The sequence below is a fragment of the Corythoichthys intestinalis genome, chromosome 6, assembly GCF_030265065.1.
Source record: "Corythoichthys intestinalis isolate RoL2023-P3 chromosome 6, ASM3026506v1, whole genome shotgun sequence".
Taxonomy (NCBI): Eukaryota; Metazoa; Chordata; class Actinopteri; order Syngnathiformes; family Syngnathidae; genus Corythoichthys; species Corythoichthys intestinalis.
The window spans coordinates 30,247,308-30,266,127 of NC_080400.1; the positions used below are offsets into that span (position 1 = coordinate 30,247,308).

Consider the following 18,820-nt stretch of genomic DNA (forward strand, 5'->3'; position numbering starts at 1 on the left):
AAAAAAATATATGAATTTTTTTTAATATCGCAATATATCGCAAACCCAAAAAAAATCGCAGCAATAGTTTTTCCCAATATCGTTCAGGCCTAGAGCAAAAGCAATAATAAATTCCAATTGTGTTTTGAAAGAATAAAAATACGCCTTTTACTGCCCGCATTTTCTACAGCGAAGAACAATATTTGATTTTGGACTTTCAATAAAAATATGAATGATGCTCCACAAACAATTGGTGCTTTCTTATTTAGATTGTTTTCCTCCTCGTGAGTTGAGCACACCCATAAATTCAAGCTATGTACCAAAATGTTATTATTCATGTGCCATTACACCACTCACTTTATGTCATTACGTACGCTTATATCGGGACATTCTCTGTAAAACAATCTAAACTACACTTCATCTTTGTATTGGTTACAACAAAAATCAATGCACTAAGGATAAATAGGGGAAACATGATTGAAAAAGGTAGATTTATATACAGTGGGGCAAATAAGTACAGTATTTAGTCAACCACTAATTGTGCAAGTTCTCCCACTTGAAAATATTAGAGAGGCCTGTAATTGTCAACATGGTTAAACCTCAACCATGAGTGACGGAATGTGGAAAAAAAACCCAGAAAATCACATTGTTTGATTTTTAAATAATTTATTTGCAAATCATGGTGGAAAATAAGTATTTGGTCAATACCAAAAGTTCATCTCAATACTTTGTAGGCAATAACGGAGGCCAAATGTTTTCTGTAACTCTTCACAAGCTTTTCACACACTGTTGCTGGTATTTTGACCCATTCCTCCATGCAGATCTCCTCTAGACCAGTGATGTTTTGGGGCTGTCGTTGGGCAACACGGACTTTTAACTCCCTCCACAGATTTTCTATGGGGTTGAGACCTGGAGACTGGTTAGGCCACTCCAGGACCTTGAAATTCCTCTTACGAAGCCACTCCTTTGTTGCCCTTGCTGTGTGTTTGGGATCATTGTCATGCTGAAAGACCCAGCCATGTCTCATATTCAATGCCCTTGCTGGTGGAGGGAGATTTTTGCTCAAAATCTCTCGATACATGGCCCCATTCATTCTTTCCTTTACACAGATCAGTCGTCCCGGTCCCTTTGCAGAAAAACAGCCCCAAAGCATGATGTTTCCACCCCCATCCTTCACAGTGGGTATGGTGCAATTCAGTATTCTTTTTCCTCCAAACAAGAGAACCTGTGTTTCTACCAAAAAGTTCTATTTTGGTTTCATCTGACCATAACACATTCTCCCAGTCCTCTTTTGGATCATCCAAATGCTCTCTAGTGAACCGTAGACGGGCCTGGACGTGTACTTTCTTCAGCAGGAGGACATGTCTGGCTGTGCAGGATTTGAGTCCCTGGCGGCGCATTGTGTTACTGATAGTAGCCTTTATTACTGTGGTCCCAGCTCTCTGTAGGTCATTCACTAGGTCCCCCGTGTGGTTCTGGGATTTTTGCTCCTTGTTCTTGTTATCATTTTGACGCCACGGGGTGAGGAGAGAGTTGAAAGTCCGTGTTGTCCAAAGACAGCCCCAAAACATCACTGCTCTAGAGGAGATCTGCATGGAGGAATGGGCCAAAATACCAGCAACAGTGTGTGAAAAGCTTGTGAAGAGTTACAGAAAACTTTTGGCCTCCGTTATTGCCAACAAAGGGTACATAAAAAAGTATTGAGATGAACATTTGGTATAGACCAAATACTTATTTTCCACAATGATTTGCAAATAAATTCTTTAAAAATCAAAGTCAAACAATGTGATTTTCTGTTTTTTCCACATTCTGTCTCTCATGGTTGAGGTTTACCCATGTTGACAATTACAGGCCTCTTTAATATTTTCAAGTGCGATAACTTGCACAATTAGTGGTTGACTAAATACTTTTTTGCCCCACTGTATGTTCCTGGCACTGCTCTGTGTTTAAAATAAATAAACATACATCACTGGAATACATTCTTTTCATCAGCCTGTCAGGTTCGGTTACCTTGGAAAGCGGACAATCAAAACTCAATCTTGTTGGACATGCAGTTTACATCAAATAATAAACCATCTTGAAATTTTTACCATAGGAAACCTAGTGCACACATTTGTGCTACTTGAAATATTGATAACAAACGACTGCTTCGGCAGTTTTTTTTTCTTGAACACGCAATTGCTCTCCAACAGTGTAAGGACAGACAGATGGAGCTTTAGTGCACGTAATTGTAAAAAGTATATATAATTCTCAAGGGGAAATGGTGGATGAAGAAATCTCTATGTGAATCACAAAAAGGCTACATTTATTGGCACTTAGCGAGACGTTAAAAGCTACACACAGGGGATGAAATGCACCATTTAGTCCAACAACTATAAAGTGTTAATTCTTCCTCTTCTAGAAATAGAAATGCTCCCTATTCTTGTCTATTTTGATTAGGCTTGCTATCATGCTAAAAAGACTGTAAATCTTCACCGGCTTCCAACTTCGCTTTCTCCATAGTCACGGTTAGGCCAGAAGACACTGCTACTGATCTCTCTGTGTGTTCTTCCTATGAACAAGCGGTGGCTCGAACAGGATATTCCGTGCTTTAGTATGCTTGCTATCATGCTAAAAAGACTGAAAAATTGTGGGCCTCCAATTTGGGCTTCTTCATAACCACGGCGAAGGCCAGAACACACTGTCACTGATCTCGCTGTGTGTTCCTCCTCTGAGCCAGTGGCGGCTCAAACAGGATATTTCGCGCTTTACTGCTGCTCATCTTTCAAAGTTAATGGCGCAGAAAATCTGGATGTCTTTAAAAGGCAACTGGGCCGTTATACAAATCTTCTCCATTCCCGACAACACCATCACCGCATCGACGGGTTGACATGAGGGGTCACTAGCTTATTACTTTCTCATAAGCAGCTTGGCAAAAAGGGAACACTATCATAAAGGTTTCATTTGGTGACTTGATGTGAGTGTCCAACCAAAATCACAATCACTCCCATCTTTGACAGGATGCCGAATTGGATTTTACCACTGAGAGAGCGGTTTGTGTGTGTTGACTCAATCCAGCTGTGACTTTTGCAATACAGATTACGATATAATCAAAGCATACAGTACGAGGTTCTTGGGCTTTTTCCCATATTTAAAAACTTTGCATTTAAAGTACATAGATATCATGTTTTAAACAACCTCAACTGGTTTCAGAACCAGCATTTTATTTAAAGATGCACTTGATTTAATTGTTTGACATAATTTTTCATCAAATTGGATGCCATTTTACCAGTTTTGTCAGTTTCCAGTTTCAAGCCATTTTAGGTAGTCCTTTTCTAGCTTCTCTGTAAAAATGCTGTTTGTCATTACTATGCAGCTGATTGGAGCTATTTTGCATACTCTTTGCTTTGATTGGCCGTCAGTGGAGAAGATGTGTTGGTCAGAAGTTCTTGGTTGTTGGCAATGCGAGTGGTGACTTGTACACATCACAGAGACGCAGACTACAATCTTTTTATAAATACAACAAGCTTCGCTATTTCACAATTACAGAAAAATAGAATAATTCACTCACTTTTCACTCCTGGCTTCAACGGATTCTGTGTTAGTGTGTGCGCAGAGACCTTTCGCTATGACTTCTTGTGTATTTCTTCTTAAAACATTCCTTCTCGTGACGCACTCACATGGTGCATGGAATTCATCGCCGTCTTGCAAGTGTCAGGAGGTAGATGGGGTTAGAGTTGATCATACGTATACGGCAACTTTTGGTGGCAAACCATCCGACCGGCGGAAGAGTCTTTTGGCCGGCTAGATGGCGAGGAGCATTGCGGGATGGAGTTCGTGGGCGGGGGAAGGGACGAAGACAGGAACTGGTCGTGCGACAAAAGTATTGCTCTAAACCATAGCAATTGCACATCTACAGATTTAAAGAGTGTATTATTTGTATACCGTATACAGGAAGTGGTAACTTCCAGACGGCTCAATGCTCAGCACTCCTGATAATAGTGGGCATGAAAGATGAACGAATAAAATGTCTGAAGTGTGACGTAGGACGTGATTGCAATCAAATATAAAACACTTGGTTAACACATTTCAACCATTTCAACCTATCTTTCATCTTATGCATGACACAGTTTAAAATATTGCAAACTGAGTAAAGTGTCTAATGCATCTAAGGCTTAGCTAAGTTGTTTAAGTGCCCTTAAGTGTGTAAGTATGGGGCACGGTAGGGGTCGTTTGTTGGACAGCTTGGATTGGGTCGATAAACATAACCCTGAAAGGAGTTTTTGGAACTTGGGATGTCTGCATTCTGCACGCATTTGCTAGCTACTGGTAATCAATAGGCTAAGTACAATAAAACATGAATATACACCATTTATTCCATTGCTAATCTGGGTTGCGCTCGAGCGTATCCCAGCTGCATTCATAGAAAAGAAGCAGAGTCTGTGCTTGTTCCTGCTCCCATTGGCATGATAGAAATGGTACGGATCGGCACTACACGACCCATGACTGTGAAGACTGACTAAATATGTTCTCGCATTAGAATGTTATGGTCAAAGGATTAACTAAAGGAAGCAGCTCATTGGGTAGTAGGGATGACTCAGTGCAAGTATTGCTACTCTTAAGCTACAATTAGCACTGCTACCAATTTTATTTCAATCAATTTCTGCATCCATTTTTTGTTCCTATTCATGTGGCTTGATACTATCAGTGTAAATCAGCATTTTACAACAAAGGTCTTCCATTTAAGGATCTGCGACAAATTTCAATCCATGAATTTGTGCTGTTTCGCAAGAACTGCTTGGTGATGCAGACTCCTAAAGTAGCTTTATTGTTCTTTCCCTGGATAGAATTTTACAAATAATTGACCTCGAAGAGAAATTTAGTTTGACAAGATTCAAAGAATGTGTTGTAGTACAACAACACATTTTCCTGACTTAAAGTTAACAAGATTGTAATTAAATGTGAAAAGTGAACATTTTAAAGAACCTCCCTTGTTCGCTGGCAAAGCATGTGGTCAATGGCTGGTGTACACGACTTAGCTCGCTAAGCTGGCTTATACTTTAGCTCATAGCACTCCTAAGCCTCTTAAGAAGTAAGCTCCAACCGAGCTAATTATTCACGGACAGTCTACATTGAAAAAGGAAGAGCGAGGCGAAAGCACCTCCATCGTGAAACACACTCAAACTCTTCAATTAACTGTTTCAGCAGTCATAAAGTCAAGTCTGACTGTTCTTTTTTTGTTCTATAAATGAAGCTGTTCGCTTTTAAGTATATGCTTATTCCTCCAACAGTTTCATCGCACATTTGTGTCATTTTGGTTCCATGTTTGCTGCCGTAGCTCACTAGGCTTTGATATCCTGATACTTTCATTTACAAGTTAGTGACTGGCTCTGCTTTTGTATCTCTTCTTTCATTCTAGGCTGACAGCTTGTTTTTTGTGCACTTAAAATCTTGACTTTCTTGTTAATTGCTATTCATCTTAATATGACCTTCCCATTCTTGTGTGTCAGTTTATTGTCACCTCTGAGGCAAAAGCAGTTTGTTTGTGCAGCACCTTTTCCACAAATGGCAATTTGGAAGGCAAAAAAGTAAGAGGCATTAAGACGGGGTGCAAAAGTGCTTGCTATGACTTACTCAAAAAATGAATACTAATGGTCTAAAACATACAAAACAAGGGAAAGAACAGTATAAAGTGCTGTCAGTATGAGGATAGAAATATGAATAAATAGTTCCAAATTGGATTTAGTAAAAAGGCAAAAACAGGACATCTCAAAAGTTTTCAACCTTGATTTACTAAGTTTTGACTCCTTAAAAGTCTTCCCTTGTTGCATTCCTGTTTTGTTTGAAAGGCGTGCTGAATTGATTGTGATGAATTGAACAATCCAGGTAAATGTGAATGCTCTTTCTGCAACCAGTAGTGCTGCATTCATTCAGTCTAAACTAAGAAACAACATAGTGGCCTTGACAATTAGAGGTTGAGCAACATCCACCAAGATTTCTGGGCTCCACTTTCCTGAACATCTTAACAAATTGCAATTTACAACATACAGAGAGGAATTTACCCACTGTACAACCAATGGCTCCTTAATCTAATGCCTAACTTGAAAAGTTATTTAATGGTCTGAAAATTAGTTGGATCATTGTATAAAATTAATGTGTTCTACTTATGAAGAAAAAAAAATGACCCTTGAGAACACACAGAAAAAAATAAATTGTAGATGTATTCCACATAACCAATAGACAGTCATGGACTTATTGGACACTGGTCGCCAACCATTTCTTGGTGCAATTTGAGGTATGTTTTTGGTCAATGTCCTGTTGGAACACCCATTACTGACCCTAAACATTTTGATAGTCTCCATATTTCATGACTCCTTGCACACTGTCAAGACACCCAGTGCCAGAAAAAGAAGAATGGGGCCTACAAAGAAAAGAACACAATGCCTATAGTCAAACATGGTGGAGGTCTAATAATGTTTCGGGGTTGTTTTGCTGCCTCAGGCACTGGGTGCCTTGACAGTGTGCAAGGAGTCATAAAATCTGGAGACTATTAAAATGTTTTGGCCCAAAATGTAGGGTCTAGTGTCAGAAAACTGGGTCTACGTCAGAGGTCACGGGTGTTCCAACAGGACAATGACACTAAACATACCTCAAAAGACACAAAGAAATGGTTGGAGACAAAGCCCTGGAGAATTCTGAGGTAGCCATCGATGAGTCCGGATCTAAATCATATTGAACTCTATGGATGAAGAAGGCCCCCTTCAAATCTGAGCGACCTGGAACAGTTCACAAAAGAAAAGTGGTCCAAAGTTCCATCTGAGAGGTGCACGAAACGTGTTGATGGTTATAAGAAGCGATTGCTTTCCGTTATTTCTTCTAAAGGATGCGCAACCAAATATTGAGTTGAGGGTGCCAAAAATTTTGTCCAGCTCATTTTGTTTTTTGCATTCTGTGTAAAATTGTGTACAATATGGCTTTTTCCTCAGCTTTTTTGTGTTTTTCCAATGTACATCCAAGAAATAAACACATTCATACTGAAAACATTTGTAATTGCATTATTTCTGTGAGAAATGCTGTATTTTCTAGACAAATTCCAGGAGTGCTAATAATTTCGTCCATGACTGTACATACGTACATGTGAATTTAAATGCAAATGCTTGTTCATAATGTATTATGTTCTTTGCTATGAACTGCTACTCATAGATGTGGGTGTCCCCACATCTAGCGAGGCCAAGCAAGGACAATTTCTTTAGAAAATGACCGGATACATAAATAAATGGAAGTTCAGGTTCATTACACTGCTCAGTAATGTACCTTGTAAAACAAATATTCAATTTTAAAGTAGATTATGTGTTTTAAATATAGCTGATTGTGTCTTTTGGGTGCTTTAGCTATTAAAAAAAGTAGAGATCATAAAATAGGCCTTATTTGGAATAATTATAAAATCAGCTTCCCTTTGCACTTTTTTACACATCAACAATTGCCGTTTATCTTGAATTTGTTTCCCATCTGCAGCCTTAAAAAATTGAATCACTTCCAGAATTCTGCCTGAAGTAGTAGCATACCCTGGTCTGTCTTCCACTCGTATGTTAAGTTGCACCTTACCATACACCTATGACGCCTTCTTTAGAGGGGGTTATCTTCATTCTCCATTTGTTTCTAAACACAAACTATGTTCTAGATAAATGGCAACTCAGTGAGATAATTTTAGGATTGATACCATATAACATTTAAACACGGTTTACCAGTAAAAAGTTGTCCTTTCCTTCTTTCAAGGCTGCAGCTTCTTTTTCTTTTCAGTTCTGCGAATGATACTGTTTAATCAATAGGCAAACTGATGACTGCCTTTAAATTGGAATAAAACTGAGAACTTTTAGTGCATAAGCCTCAAGGGATGTTTAAATTGTTTACTTCATGCATGAATCCCAAACAGAAGATATCATTGAGGGCGTTCCAGCAACTGTGCTGCTTTGCATGTGTGCTTTGAGTTGCCTACACACTCTTTGTCACAAGCAAACTTATTGCACCTGCAGCCAATTGTGTTCAAGCCTGTGAAGTGCGCTTGGACCAAAATGACAGTGCCGCGAGCTCCTCCGCCATATGTTGGGCTGGCGATTAGACGAGACCCATGCTGTGAGAAACATTATCCTTCAAATCAAACATCGACGCAGCATCTGTTTGGGTTAAGGAAACTTTTGCCTCGTCCCCTAAATTATCTCGTATCGAATTCAAGGAGAGTCGATTTAAAAGGTGTTTATGGCTAACACATTTTTTTTTTTAAATGAATAAATAAAATCAAAGTGTAAAGCAGCTTCTTGGAGTTAAAACATTGGTATCTTCTAAGTAGGTTTAGCAAGTTATTTTAGTGCTAAAGTAAAGAGAAGAAAGAGATGAGTTGCATGTGACAGAGTAGCCCTGCTGGGTATTAAAAAAAAAAAAGAAGAAGAAGAAGAAGAACAAAGTGAGAATCACAATTACACGCCAGCCACATTCTCCAGCTGAGACACTGCCACACCACAAGCGGGTTTGTGGGGTGTTTTGCTGCCATGCTACCACATCAAATAACAGTGACGTGTAAAAGCCTGCAAAGAAAAGACAAGCGTACACAGCCACAAGACCACACGATTGCTTTTTTGGATTTAATTCCATCAGACAGACAGTCTAACGTGATCGGAGAGGAAGGAAAATCCACTCAGTCCACATCCTTCCATTAAAAGAGCATTTGTTGTTTCTGTGTAATGTAGCTGCAATCCCCTGCTCATGACAACAATGTACAGTGTATCACAATGCATTACTCCGGGTGTTTGTACTAATCCGATGGCATCAACAAAAAGGAGGGAAAGGTGTTTGCTTCACTAAGGCAGGAAGGGCACAGTGCTCAGTCACAGATCCTAATTTAGTGGCTATTTTGTTTGATAACATTTCAATGTGTGACAACATTGAAGTCAGAGTAAAATTAAAGTAATAATTCAAGTCTGCCAATATCGTTCATCGTGTTTCATTTGTAAGCTTAAACCCCAGTGGTTCTGAAATTATTTACATCAAGTACCACCCCAAAATACAAAATATTGACCAAATAATACAAATAACTAATAACCCTTTGAGAATCACTGCCATTTTTAAACAGTTCTGTCAAAATAGCCACACATGATACCCACTGAAGCTGATCTTGAACAGAGCCCAAGGAAGGAACAGACATTTTTGCAACTTCCACATAGTACCCCGCAGTCAAATAATTAGACCGCGTCAGTGCAATTGCTTTCAACACAACAGGGTGGGAGAGACAAGTCTGATTTGTCACTTGAAGCATGTAGTCCAGAGGAAACAAGACTGGGGACAGTAATGTGTGAAAGTCTAATAAGACCAAGGCAGACAAGTGACAGCCAGCTGCCTCTTGCCGTCTCATCCCCACCAAAGTGAGTGACAACACCGCAGCTCCAAAGACATTATTTTATCCTGTGATTAATTTGACACCTTGGCGTCAACGCGATGTATTGGAGACACGGTGCCGAGTGACAGCACTGTACACCAACGCCTACAATGCAACCACGCCACACAGCCGGAACGGCAGTGCCCTACAATCCCGATTGGAATAAGAGGGTTATTAAAAGCACCGTGTTGGCAAAATACAGTGAAATCAAGATACAAAGGGAAGAAGCCTAACGCAGTCACTCAATCAACTTGTCCTCCCTAAACTACAGATTAAACAGGGGAATCCATCCGCTATTACCACACTAATGCCTGATGCGCTCTCAACCGGAAGAGATCTCTGACGTTATCTCCGTTTCATCCCTCTGATGGCACTTTATTTCCTCAGAGAGGTGCCCTCTCCTAATCACCCGGCAAAAACAAACTCATTGAAAAAGGTCGGAAAGACGCCTTTTTAAACCATTTTCACAACTTCAAAACTCAAGGAATATTAGACCAAAGGCAAGAGCCAGTACATCTTGTTACTTCACTGCTCATATGTTGAAATGTGGATGAATCCGTGTTGCCTTTGGCTGGGATGAATAACTAGACAGCAAATCTCTGCTGAGGCAGCCTACTTTCCATGTTTTGACTTAATTTTGCAAACATTCAGTTGATGATTGTTCCATCATCTATGGATCAGCTCATTATGGCTAGTATTGTCATTTGTCGGAGCTAATTAAAGATTGCCAAAATATGTTACACACATATTTTTGACATATTGCTCATGTGCATTTTCCAGTTAAGAAAAATAAATGATCAATTCCTCAAAACAAAAACGTCTTCCTTTCCCCACTACCAGCTAGATTGTATGCTGGGTGTTATGCAAATTGAAAAGCAAATTATCACCTGACAATACAAATGTGGGGTGTTAAAATCCTTGAACACAAGGTTTATTATTTACTGTGTAACTTGAAAAGTTGTTGAATGTTTCGAACTATCTCGCTCCTCCATATTTTGTGCATCTTCTTCAACCTCAGCACATCTGCTTGTGCTTCTTCTCATCTTTGCCATCATCTCTACTTCCATGTAGTCATTTGCCGATCACCGGTTTCAAGGTATACCGTGGCATAAAAATATCACGGTTTCAAAACCGCAAAAATTTTGTGTCATAACGTCCCTAAGGTATTAGCTATTTTTTATGTCCCAAAAATGCAAGGAGAAATACTTCGCTTGCAGCTTCAAGGCTCAACCCTCCCCCACCGGTTGTTGCTCAGTGTCAGTGAGTCAGCTGTGCTACACGATGGCTGGAGGAGGTGAAACTCCTGAACGTTTTCCCTCCAACGAAGAAAACAAAATCGTTTTTATGGGAATACTTCGGCTACAGAAAAGTTACAGACAGCCGCGGCTTATAGGAGGAGGGCCATTTTACATGTAAAACATGTTTGCAGATGGTGGCTGCTGAGGAGGCAATACCTTCAATATAATTTTGCATTTATATTAGGTCTGTCAAATGATTAAAATTTTAATCGAGTTAATCACAGCTTAAAAATTAATTAATCGCAATTCAAACCATCTATAAAATATGATATATTTTTCTGTAAATTATTGTGGGAATGGAAAGATAAGGCACAAGACGGATATATACATTCAACATACTGTACATAAGTACTGTATTTGTTTATTATAACAATAAATCAGCAAGATGGCATTAACATTAACATTCTGTTAAAGCGATCCATGGATAGAAAGACTTGGAGTTCTTAAAAGATAAATGTTAGTACAAGTTATAGAAATTTTATATTAAAACCCCTGTTAATGTTTTCATTTTAATTAAATGTTTAAAATTTTCAATCAGAAAAATAAACTAGTAGCTCGACATTGTTGATGTCAATAATTATACAATTCTCATGGTGCTGAAACCCATAAAATCAGTCGCACCCAAGCGCCAGCAGAGGTCAACAAAACTCCAAAAAACACAAGTAACAAGTGCACATGACACTGTGCTGTCATTTTAATCTGTTTGAGCAGGGCATGTGAGTTAATTTCGTCAAATATTTTAATGTGATTAATTAAAAAAAAAAAATTACCGCCCCCTTTAACGCGATAATTTTGACAGCCCTAATTGATACAAAATTAAAGGCTAGTAAACACTATCATGAACGTTTCCCACCAGCTACGAGAGTTAACTCCAGTGTGTTTAGTGTGTCTAGCGGCGGTAAAAAATGTGTTTTTTTCTGACTGGCAACTGTCTGTGTTAAGGAGAGTGTGTGTACATTGTAAACATGATACGAGTCATACACACGTGCTTTTTATGGAAAATAATTCAATTATTTTTGTTCAGATGGTAATAATGTTGGGTTGTGGCTGTGAGTTTATGCTCACCTAAAGGCCTGCATTTATGTTAATTTAGTATAGAATATATATATATATATATATATATATATATATATATATATATTTTTTTTTTTCTTTTAACATTATACTTATGATCCAATTTGCTAATAGAGTGGGGCAAATAAGTATTTAGTCAACCACTAATTGTGCAAATTCTCCCACTTGAAAATATTAGCGAGGCCTGTAATTTTCAACATGGGTGAACCTCAACCATGAGAGACAGAATGTGGGGAAAAACAGAAAATCACATTGTTTGATTTTTAAAGAATTTGTTTGCAAATCATGGTGGAAAGTTCATCTCAAAACATTGTTATGTACCCTTTGTTGGCAATAACAGAGGCCAAACGTTTTCTGTAACTCTTCACAAGCTTTTCACACACTGTTGCTGGTATTTAGGCTCATTCCTCCATGCAGATCTCCTCTAGAGCAGTGATGTTTTTGGGCTGTCGTTGGGCAACACGGACTTTCAACTCCCTCCACAGATTTTCTATGGGGTTGAGATCTGGAGACTGGCTAGGCCACTCCAGGACCTTGAAATGCTTCTTACGAAGCCACTCCTTTGTTGCCCTGGCCGTGTGTTTGGGATCATTGTCATGCTGAAAGACCCAGCCACGTGTCATCTTCAATGCCCTTGCTGATGGAAGGAGATTTTCACTCAAAATCTCTCGATACATGGCCCCATTCATTCTTTCCTTTACACAGATCAGCTGTCCTGGTCCCTTTGCAGAAAAACAGCCCCAAAGCATGATGTTTCCACCCCCATGCTTCATAGTGGGTATGGTGTTCTTCGGTTGCAATTCAGTATTCTTTCTCCTCCAAACACGAGAACCTGTGTATCTACCAAAAAGTTCTATTTTGGTTCATCTGACCATAACACATTCTCCCAGTCCTCTTCTGGATCACCCAAATGCTCTCTGGCGAACGGCAGACGGGCCTGGATGTGTACTGTCTTCAGCAGGGGGACACATCTGGCAGTGCAGGATTTGAGTCCCTGGCGGCGCATTGTGTTACTGATAGTAGCCTTTGTTACTGTGGTCCCAGCTCTCTGTAGGTCATTCACTAGGTCCCCCCGTATGGTTCTAGGATTTTTGCTCACCGTTCTTGTTATCATTTTGACGCCATGGGGTGAGATCTTGCATGGAGACCCAGATCGAGGGAGATTATCAGTGGTCTTGTATGTCTTCCATTTTCTAATAATTGCTCCCACAGTTGATTTCTTTACACCAAGCGTTTTACCTATTGCAGATTCAGTCTTCCCAGCCTGGTGCAGGTCTACAATTTTGTCACTGGTGTCCTTCGACAGGTCTTTAGTCTTGGCCATAGTGGAATTTGGAGTGTGAGTGACTGAGGTTGTGGACAGGAGTCTTTTATACCAAAAATGAGTTAAAACAGGTGCCATTAATACAGGTAACGAGTGAAGCCTCGTTCGGCCTCGTTAGAAGAAGTTAGACCTCTTTGACAGCCAGAAATCTTGTTTGTTTGTAGGTGACCAAATACTTATTTTCCTCTCTAATTTGCAAATAAATTCTTCAAAAATCAAACAATGTGATTTTCTTTTTTTTCCCCCACATTCTGTCTCCCATGGTTGAGGTTTACCCATGTCGACAATTACAGGCCTCTCTAATCTTTTCAAGTAAGAGAACTTGCACAATTGGTGGTTGACTAAATACTTATTTGCCCCACTGTTTTGAAAAAAAAAATCCTGTTCAAAGGAGTAAATATTTTTTTCACCCAGATATCTCAAAGTAATACATTTTAGAGCTGTAATTGCAAATACCGTGATACCGTGATATTTTTGCTTGATATTATCATACCGTCAGAATCTCATACCAGTACGAGCCTATTTCCATGGCTGCTGAATGGTACACCTCTTGTTGTATATATTTTTTTGTATGGAAAGATAATTGCAATTCATTGTTTGTATGCATCATTATAAAAGCTGTTTTAAAAATGATTATGCTCTCTACATAGGATATCTATTCTGCCGAGCAGATAGCTACATCTGGATTAGGGGTCAAAGTGAATTAAAACTGCGAATAAGGCAAATACGTTGAATCTTTTCACATTTTGGTGTAGATATGACATCATTTATAATCACTATTCCTGAAATAATTGACGTGTTGGAGTTAACCATCTTGACTGTGATATTGTTATGCAGGGTGAATTTCATGAAAGAAGTTGTAAAATATGTGACAGCCACATAATGGGAAAGAGGCATATCATTAAATTACTGAATTACGAACACATTAAATACATTTCTCTGGCAGAGTAAAATCCAGACTCCCTTTTAACAATGTTCACCCACCTCATGCCATTGTCATGGACATGGTGAAGCTTTTCACATTGTCAAGGAAATATTTAACCTGTGTTAACGACCTACTTCATGGGGTATGCAGATTGTTTATGTCAGCGTGCTGTGAGAGTTATTCCATTTTGGCGCTATGATGGACACATGTGAGATGGCCCATATCATAGAATGAAAATAAGACATTTTGGCTTGATTACATTAATTACCATTTTGATCACCACACATACACCAAAATGTTGTAGATTCAGATTCAACTTTATTATCATACACATACAAGTACAACGCAACATAATGCAGTTCATATCAAACCAAAGTGCAAAAACAGACCAGCAAGCAAAGATTCAACTATGAATCAAGGAATTTAAATTACGATTTTTAAAAACAAGATTGTACGATGAACACACATTACAGATGGGTATGTACATTAAATGCCTTAAGATATGTTTGCAGAAATTATACATAATATTGTAAATGTCAGGGGTTAGAAGGAAGCAGGCAGGAAGGGTTGCAGATACTGTAGGTTGGGCGGTGGGAGCTTGTGGCCCGCTTTTATTTAATCAATAACAAAAGGAAAGAACAAGAAAAATGTAGCTTCCGGTGATCACAACCACGCTGTGGAATGCCACTCCCGGGGTTGCTCTTTAATCCTGGAAATAAAGAAACAAAAACCTAACTAATGTTCGTCAGGGTTCCCAATCAAAGTTACAAAGCAACGAGTAAAAACGCCCTAGCCACCATCAAAAGCTCCCGCATACTCACATCTCGCGGACACCTCGTTGTGATTTTTTCCCTCCTTCTATACGCTTGGGAGAGCCCCTTTATTGGTGACGAGAGACCATGGCTGCGTTCCAATCACGGTTTGACTTGCCCTCGCTCACTTGCCCTGAGCTCTTGCTATGACGTCACACTGAGGCCACTTGGAGGGTGGAGGGAAAGTGGGCGGAGGGGGAGCGAAAGACGTAAATGGAACACACCTGCCCTCGTTCACTCACAGGCAAGAAAATCATGGAACAACCACAAGGTGTTGGAGAAGTGCTATACTGCCTATTTGAAATCAGGAGCGCCTCCAGAAATTCTTCATAGGGGTGGCCAAATGAAGCCACTTAAAACCTTGGGGTGGCACACCAAAAAATAAAAGCCATAATTTCAGGTTTTTACTACGTTATAAAATTAAACAGGCCAGTAGAAAATTGTCAGAAAGACTTCAAGACACACCTTCTGATAGACTTTGTTGATGGCGTTATATTGTTTATTGTATACTATCATATTGTGTTAATGTACATAGTCCGTAATGGTCCAGTAAAAATTTTGAGTTCCGCAGCTACTACAATCTGACATTATACTGGCGTGTGTGGTGACCAGTGGGGTAGCCAACAAATTCATTGGTGGGAGCCCCCTGGTGGCACCATTATTCCACATCGCACAAAATATACTGCAACCCATGTCAATAAACCGGAGAAGTATTCCGCGCTTGATGGCAATACGTTCCAGTGACGTGCGGTCAGGGGAGGCAGGTGAGGCAGAGCCTCACCTGTCATCATGACAAAAAAAATAATTATAGCATCAAATTTATATTAATATTTGTCCATTGCTCTTAATGTATGAATCATGTCAAACATTTTTTATAGTCAAAATTGCTGAATTTGCCCATTTCCTGTTCAAATAACGAAATGAAACGAGAGGTGCAGCAGCAACGAGTAAAGCCTCACCTCTGATTGCGCAATCCATAACAAACTGGGTTGATACATGGAATTGGAGCGTGCTGGTTGCCGTACATCTGCATGTCGCCATTATAATGTCTCCAGATACGTCTATTTGACCTGATTTTCCACAGTCTGGCTAATGTCTTTAACCCTTAAAGTTTAATGTTTGTTAGCGACATATTTAGTTTTGCTGATGGGAAATAAAACCGCAGTGAAAAGGCACAGGTTGCGGCAGATAGTACTCGCCGCACTGAAAGGGGGCGTACGTGAAACTGGACTTTCCGTCAAAAGTGGACGCGATTAACAACACCGGAGCTAAAAGGTTTGCTTCAAACTACGGGACAGAAGATAACTCGCGCTTTTCAAACGGACTGGTAAACCCGAAAAGACTGGCTATGTGGCTGTCCTTCGAAAAATCGCCTTTGCTGCTTTCCCTGCCTTTTCTTCTCAACTTGTGCCAATGTCTGGACTAACACGAGATATTGTGACATTAAAAAACTACCACGAAGCGTTAGCAAACATGAGAGCTCGACCACTCACATTTAAAGCCTGATTGCTTTAAAAACTTTTGGAAGCTCAAGGATCGATTTGGCTTTGACGAACAGCGGAAGCTCAACGGGAGCATCCACAACGCCCAAGGTAAAGGAAAACCGAAAGAGTTTGAAAGACCTCATTAATGCAACCTGCATCCTAGCTAAACAGGAGTTAACATTTCGTGGTAACGATGAGCGTGTAAGTTCTTCTAAACGTGGCATATATGTAGAACGATTACATGGTTTTGCTGAGAAAGATGAAAGGTTAGCTAGACATTTGGACACATCCACTGTGTTTTCTGGCTTGTCAAACAGAACACAGAACGATCTAATTGAAGCAATCCTCTCCATTGAGGCGGAGAGATTTTTTAAAGTAAAGGAAAATAAGGAGGACTTTTACAAAAATGGCGTAGGTTTGCATAGGGACGTTAGGGACATAACACTACCAACTTTTCAGGATGCTAAAATTGTCCCCACCAACTTTTAAGCAACCTTACCTTTTTTGCTTGATATAATGTTCAGTTATATCGCGAATTTAGATCTTTCAATAGTTCCATATGTTGTAAGGATAGAATTGACCCTACCATTATTATGTGAATTATTTTCATTATGTTTATGTTTGCTAATAAAAACCAGACATTTATTCAGGAAGTTTTCAAAATGTTTCTTTAGTATTTTTTGAAAACAAAGGTTTGAATCGAACAGTGTATCATCTGAACCAATGCACGTAAAAGTTATTATCAGTAGATAAGGATTTATTTTGCATTGATCATTTTTGCCTATTAATTAATTAGGTTCATATACATGAGAAATGTGGCCCTTTGCCCCCTTCATCCAATCTGTTTGGTCTTATTAATGTCCCGTCCCTAGCAAAAAGTGTACCTACATGCAGGTTATGCTGTTATATCGTCTCTACGAATGTTGAGACCAAACCTATGCCCTTCCAAAGTAACGGCGGTTTTTTTGGTGAAGGACAGGCGCAAGACCACAAACAGTTTTCATTTCAATCTTATCAAAAAAAAAAAAAAAAAAAGAGCTTAGACTAAGAAAAATACAATAGAATATTTAAAAACTAAATTTTGGACTTAAATAAAATATCCTTTGTTTTTCTTTTCACACTTTTTGTTTAGCAATCTGTAATAAATTGATTAAAGTATCAGAATTAAAAGTTTTAAAAACAACTGAATATTTCACTAAAGGTCAGAATTGAATTCTGTGGTTTTGTACACCACTCTTTACTCTCATTTATGTTGCATGAATTATAGAATTGCGACGGCCAACACATTGAGGGTGTAGAGCAAATGCATGTTATTTTCTTACTTTTACGTATCGATAATATGTACCGTGTGTGCGTGCTTTGTGAAGAATGCTGATGAGATATGAAATAACCAGTAGCCAATTGAATAAGCTACCCTTTTTGGTTTATATATTTGGAAATCTGACACTAAAGGAGTCAGTGCCTCACCAACCATGAACCTTACCGCACGTCACTGATACGTTGGTACCTGGGAATGATCAGAATTATAAGTTTTGTATCAAATTTTATTTGGCCATTTCATTATTTATTTGTCTGTACCTTACAGTCTGTAAACAGATTTGTTGTTCAAATACATTTAACCCATTTGAAGTTTAAGTTCAGTCCCTCCCAACGCCATTTGAGTGACAGACCATTCCTTTCGTTAAAAGCAAAATAGAAAAGGCAAGCGAAATAGAAACATCAATGACAAAAATTGTCATTGTTTTTTCCTTTTCTTTACTGACAAAAGTGAAAGTCAATAAAAAGTAACTTTAGTCTTTATTTATTCATTTATATCTCTTTATGTTTATTTATTTATTTATTTTAATTTTGGCACTCCTGTGATTCCATACGTTCTGCCATAACTGCCACATTTTTTTTTTTTTTTTTTTTTTTTTTTTTTTGAATGAATGAATGAAATGTTTATTGTCATCATCATCGGTATCATTGACAATTGCAAAATGTGATATTATTAGCCCAAAGAGAGAAAGAACCAAATACAAATAAAGACATTTATTAACAACAATGATAAATTTTACAATTCCAAAGGCATTTTGTCATCACATTCAAACACCGTGCTGGCTCCTCCATTCATTTTCTTCTTCTTTGGTGGTAAATAGACAGCAGCCAACGGTATTTGAGCTTCATTATCACCACATATTTTCCGTGTACCATTGCAATGCATTGTGGGATACAGGGAGCTCCCGAGTGACCATCGTTTTTCACTCGATCACTTAGCCCTCTGAGGGTCCATTTCACCAAGTTCACTTCGCTGTTTAGGGAATTGGAGCGGCCCTTAAGATGGGGATACCCCCGGGGGGCGGTGGTTAGGGCAAGTGAGCGAGGGTTCATTTAAACCTTGACTGAAACGCAGCCCATGTGTTGCCTGATCAGGCAATTGGTTGCACGTGTGGTGGTCACCTCTCTGGAAAGTCACTTTCCAGGGTGCTGATGTTTCATGTACTTTTTGTGGCGTCCCCGGTGAGGTTGCTGTCCA

General features: G+C 39.1%; 1 protein-coding gene across 1 annotated transcript in view; it reads right to left on the reverse strand.

Annotated features, from left to right (window-relative positions):
• lrfn1 (leucine rich repeat and fibronectin type III domain containing 1) overlaps nucleotides 1-18,820 on the reverse strand; it is a 294,461-nt gene that overhangs the window by 239,891 nt on the left and 35,750 nt on the right. The window lies entirely within an intron of this gene.